The following is a 6,053-nucleotide window of genomic DNA, read 5'->3' as shown; positions in this document are numbered from 1 at the left end:
ACCCCTCAGTCTGACTCACGTGGGTGAGGCTCATGCAAATCACGACTGACTGGGGGGAAATGAAACCTGGTGTCTCTTAGGAAAAGGCAGGGAAAGTTGCTGCATGACATTCTGGCCAAGGAGTTTTTGCTGACTACTCAAAACATATAACTATAATGCAGTGGAATGGGACTTGTTTAAATAGGCTTAATGCCATGTGGCATATTTATAACCCATATTTGTAGTATAAATATCAGTGAAATACTAGACGATGTCTGTTTAAAACCCGCGGTTCTCCAACCTGGAACATTTTATTTTCTTGCCCTTGGCATGGCTTGGTGAAGGCTCAGCCTTGCCTGGAATAGAGGCTGTTGTTTTGCCTCACCTGCAGGCAAGCAGACAGCACATGCAGAGGAGCAGGGAGGCACCAATACGATTTTTCCCAAGTCCTCACAACAATTTGTTGATAGCATTACAAAAAAAGCCGGGTATCCTGACTGGCAGTACCACTGTGTAGACACTACATCAAGCTCCTTGTCTGTTATTTTTAACAGGACTGCACAATGCAAAGTCTTTAATCAAAATTTGGGAGGGGGGAGGGAGAAGTTTGGTTGGGCCCTGAACAAACCTAGATAAAGAGGAAAGGTACTAATCACTCCACGAATGTGATTGAGCAAGTACATTCTGTTATTTGTTCCAGTGAGTAGTATAATCCTGCTTCTCAGTCATCCAAATAGGATTTTGCATTGTCAACATGCTTTTTCTTAATAGGATGATGATATGAATTCATGCCCATGCAAGAGTGGAAAGCCAGATGATATGCCTCAGAAGATTATATATTTCATTTTAGCTATTTGTGAAATATATGGGTTTTTTTTCAATTTTACAAGGTGTTGTGCCGCATACAAGAGCTGTCACAAACTTCTGAGGAGCCAACAATTTAGAGCAACACCTAATTGCTTTTAAAAAAAGACTCAATTATTCATTCTCTGAATGAAATATTACTTTCATTAAGACTTACTAAAACCCTGTAACTCTTCTGCTAATTCAGAAATGTGCAATGCTAAACTCCTGGCAATACATCTCCCCCTCTAAAGAAAACCTGCAATCATATAGTGCTTTGCTGGGTTACAAGGATTATTCTGTCTCAGTACTAGTGAGATGGAGGAGCTGCTTACTCACACACACACAGAAATACTGCTTACAATAAGCCTAACACCATTTACACTGAGACAGGTTTCGTCCCAGGGTACTAAAAGAACTACCTCAAGAGGGGAATGGAGATGCAGGTGCTGAGCTCTATTCCCTGGTAACAACACGAGACCCAAGGGAATGGCAAGGGGGTTAGGGAAAGGTTCTGCACAAGAGGGCAGTGGGCATGGAACGGGCTGCTCAGGGCAGTGGGCATGGCCCAGAGCTGCCAGAGTTCAGGTAGTGCTTAGACAACGCTCTCAGATACAGGGTTGGAGTGTTGTGTGCTGCTGTGTGGAGCTGGGAGTTGGACTCCCATGATTCCATGATCCTTTCCTCTTCCAACTTGGAATGTTCTGTGATTCTATGACTCTATAGTAATGTTTATTCTAAGTGTTCTTGCAAGAATTCTTGTAATAATCAAAGATCCAAAGGTCTGGGTCTGTTCCGAACTTTTTTTGTTTGACTAACGCAGAAATCACACTATCTTAATAGTACAGTCTGCACAGACCGCAGTGGCAGCCTTTGGCCAGTCAGCCTTGAATCTCAGAGACTTAATTATATCATCTTTTCTTCTACTTTGACTTGTACCAGCTCTTCTCTAGGACAGGGGAAAAAAGAGTGGGCAGGAGATTGGAACAAAATATCGTGCTCTGTTATGCCTCCACAATTTGTTACTTACCATGTGGGTGACGAAATGAAGCCCTGGGTTGCATTTATTTCAAATACGGATGTGTGCTTCTGAAGCATCAAGAACCAACCATAAAGAGGAGTGGTTGTCTGCTTTGTATACTACCTGGCATCAAGAGGAGGAGAGGGAACAGTCTTTAATGGGAAAAAGAAGAGCAAAGAGTAATAATATGTGACTTGAACATTGATTTAACTTGAAAGAGTTGTGTTTACATTTGTATTTGTACAGACAGTGATCAGCAGAAAAGAGACAAACTGATGCAAGCCTTTGAGAAATACAAGAAAGATTTCATTCATGGTCTTCACGCCACATCAGTCAACTTCAGAAATGTTTCTCTAGGCCAGCAGAAGGTATGTGATATTCTGACAGCGTGTGACTACTTGTCACACAGGTAACATCAAGTCACCTGACAGAGACCAACTTCTTCATAGTCAGCTGCAGCCCGTAGTGCTGGGAAGTGCCTTTAACACCGCAGGCTTGTGCACTGTGACTTTTTATAGTCTGGTCAAGCAGAAATAATATTTGATTCTCAGTTTTGCCTGGGAAGATACCAAAAAACATGTAGTTTCACTGTCTTAAAACTAATGAATGTATGTGCCTTTATGATCCACTGAGTTTTCACCTAAGCTGCAATGACTTAAACATGTTTTTTGCTAGACTCAGAAGCTATACTCTCATCTGTTCTTACGCATACTTGGTCTACACTGTAGATCTACAATGACATGTGTGTATGTCATGCACAAGTACATGACTAGAATGAGTCCCTGTACACACAACATTCAAAAACCCGCACGTCATCTCTTTGTTCCTTTAACAAATAAGATTCAATTTCATCTTGAAGCAGAATTTTTAATGAAGTATTACATGGGCGTCTGGAAAACTGAAATTGAGTGAATTTACTGAAATAAATTGATGGCATATATGACAACATTCTTGTTAGGAAAATTGCTGTACACAATATTAAATAAATAAGTAAATCCCTATGATTTTTACCAAATTCCCTCTGAACAAAATGCAATAACATCATATTGTTTGACTGTGTCCTCTGAATTTTAGAATGGTAATTCTAAATCATTGGTAAAAGCAAGATACTGAAGTAATCAATCCTAATTCTCCATATTCTGGCAGGTATCAGAGACTGTACAACCTGTGGTAGTGTGTGTAGACCACTTCTTTACCAAATTCTACCTATGGATCTTAGTGCAATAGTCAAAGTTATCCAAAACACTTTGTTCTGCCATAGTACTGAGTCTCTCTGGGGGCGAAAGTCCCTCAGGAGACCACATTTAGATCGTAAAACTTTCTATCTGTTGAGAATTATGATGTGTTTACCACTAGATTACCAGTGACGCTGTTTATAAAGTAGGTCATCCAAATTCAAACTGTATTATTTTTATTTGTAAAACCTCGGTTCCACTGAGATAAATAAGGAAATGGTGGACCATAATTTCACTGATGGCATTTATGAGGATAACAGTGGTTCTGCTGGAATTCCGACTCTCAAGATGGAGCTCATACCTGAATAGTCCTTCAAGGAGAGTGAGTAGAAGGTGCCATCCCACTGCTCCTAAAGAGGATTGCTGTGAGAATGATAATGTCCAAGGAAGGAAAGATCACTTCTCTCTCTGTGAGGCCTGGCAAGGAAAGAGGTATTTCTGTAATTTCCTAAGAATACTTGTCACGAGAAACCTCAACTTAGCACAGAGAAGGAAGGAAAAGGAAACTCGAAAAGGAGCGTGTTAGTAAGTAGTTGCAATGCAGTGACAGTGTTGCTTTACTTTTAACTGCAACTCAATTAGACCACTTCAAGCAGTTGGAAGACTGGTTCTTGAACTTCCTTCTTAGTGAATCTGTTTGTAGGAGGCACTGACATCACCAGATTGCTTTTGTGATTTTCTGGGGGGCATTTTGTTCTTTAACTTGCAGGTGAGGTGTTTGCTGTAGGAAAATGGTCACCTACACTTGACATCTGCTTAGAACAGCTATTCCAGGACAGAAAGAGAGCAGCCTTCCTTTGTATGTTTTCAGAGGCTCAGTTCGAGAACTCGGTTGGCAGCCTCTTCTGCAAGGAAGTCTGCTCAGCATAGTTTGTGTCAGAATTCTGTTCCTGCCTCTGGTAAAGACAGGTCATCTGCTTTGCAGCTCCAACAGTCTCGTTTGCATTTAAACAGTCACAACAGGAAGAAGGCATGTCAAAACTCTTCTAACAAAACATACTCCGGGGACCTCCTTGACAAACACTCAGTTTGCTTCACAGAAATAAAACAAAAAACAAAAAAACCCACAAATCTTAAAGACATCACAGCAATCTGTTCTCTTGAAGCACAGGTATTATAATCCTCCTCTCCCCAAAAAGATCTCATCTCCTGACAGACTATCACTTACATCAGCAGATATCAGTAATGAAAAGGACACAGAGTCACGCAGGTACTTTGTTTATGCATCAGTTCTAAAAGCTAATTTGACTTTCAAACATGACCCCTTTAAGCTGAAATAATTGGTTTTCATTGTGCTTTTGATCTTTCAGTTTTTTAGAAGACACAAATGTGAGACCACCCTCAGATAACTTCTCTCCGTGGACAGGTGAGGTTGGTATACTCAGCTTGGTAGAAAGAAAATGAATGGAACCCTTTATTCATACACAAAACTTGTGCTGATTGTATAGAAAAAGGATGAATTACATGATCTTTGGGAAGTGTGCATTAAGAGCAGTCACTAAGATCACAACTGAAGTATCTAACATGTGGCAATATAGGGTCAAAAGACTTCTGCAAACAAAATAGGAAAAGCTTAAGTAACTCTCTGAGAAACGTAAGTCAGGCATTATGAAATGTGAAAAACAGTATCTCAATTTTTGCAGTCATTTCACCTTTTGCTTCATTTACAGCCTTTTCACTTCACTGATCTAATGCTTTAGGGCCCAGAAACACCCAGGCAAAGTGCTAAGCACTCAGCCTACAGTCAGACTGCAGTATGCCATACAGGCCTGATGTGTGCTAGCACTCTGCTAGCTTGGATTATTCCATACCATATTCCAACCACCAGACTTTCACTTTAAAATATCAGAAAGAAAGGTCCTAAATTCAATCACATTCCTATTTGATAAGCAAGGATAATTTCAGTATCAATCTCTTTGTAAGTCTTCTGTCTGATTTTTTATAGATATTTAGCACATCCTTTTAAAGGAAAAGGTACCCTATTTAAATGAGCTCTCTAAATATTTCCCATTTTGCCAAAACTTCTGCTTTCGTACACAGCGTTTGCACAGTTTTTTCTCTTTTCAATTTCTGCTGATGTGAACCTAACTAGTAGAAACATTCTTTCTTTATTCACATGAGTGATTGACACTCTAGACATTAATTTCACATGAGCAGACCTGTCACTTTTGTATAGGGTTGCAGTGATTTTTATGTATTATAGAATCGAATCATTTCCCCCAGTGCTCTGAATAGAAATATAAAATGTTAATATAATTGAAAATCTACTTTTTTCCTTTACCTGTTTGTGGCAGAACTGTGAATTATGGATTCCCAATTCTGAAATGCCACTTTTTCCAGGACCACAAGAGAAGTAAGTCAAATATTTTTTGTTCCTTTTAACAGTTTCTAAGTTTAGAACAAAACGTTAGAAGTAGAAATCTGATGGAAAATTGAAAATAGGGCACAAGAGTCATTTACCAGCACCTACATGTGGTGAGTGGAAGTTACTTTTATGGATACAAGATTCAGCCTTCTTCTTCCTTGGGAAGAAAATTGGAAAAGCTAAGTCATGCTACTCATTCCCCTCTTTCTGTAGGCAAAATATATAATAACTAAACTAATAACTAAGTAATTTTTTGTGATATCTATATGTCCATTGGGACACTTTTTCATGCATTGATTTCTATGAAAGGTATAGATACTTTTAGTTAATGAAATCAATGTAGTAAATTAAGTTAATGAATTAATATAATTAGGAAGCTGACCAAAGAGCACTCTTTTAAAAGAGCTTGAACCCAGACAGTAAAAAAATGCATCCTAGTAAAGAGGTTCATCAATTTTGAAACTGCTGCTGCTGTGGGTTGTATTGTAAACTTTGTGTTTTTTGTATTTTAATGAAAGGTGCTGACAGCTTATGTATTTGTGCAGAGAAGAGTCTCTTCTTTTTCTTCAAGATCTTACAAATGACATTTTGAGTAGAAGTCGCTACCATG

This window comes from Centrocercus urophasianus, unplaced genomic scaffold (assembly GCF_019232065.1).
Source record: "Centrocercus urophasianus isolate 14NV4802_14NV808 unplaced genomic scaffold, USGS_Curo_1.0 seq_10, whole genome shotgun sequence".
NCBI classification, from domain to species: domain Eukaryota; kingdom Metazoa; phylum Chordata; class Aves; order Galliformes; family Phasianidae; genus Centrocercus; species Centrocercus urophasianus.
The sequence above is the reverse complement of the archived record's forward strand: the minus strand, read 5'-3'. Positions refer to the sequence as shown.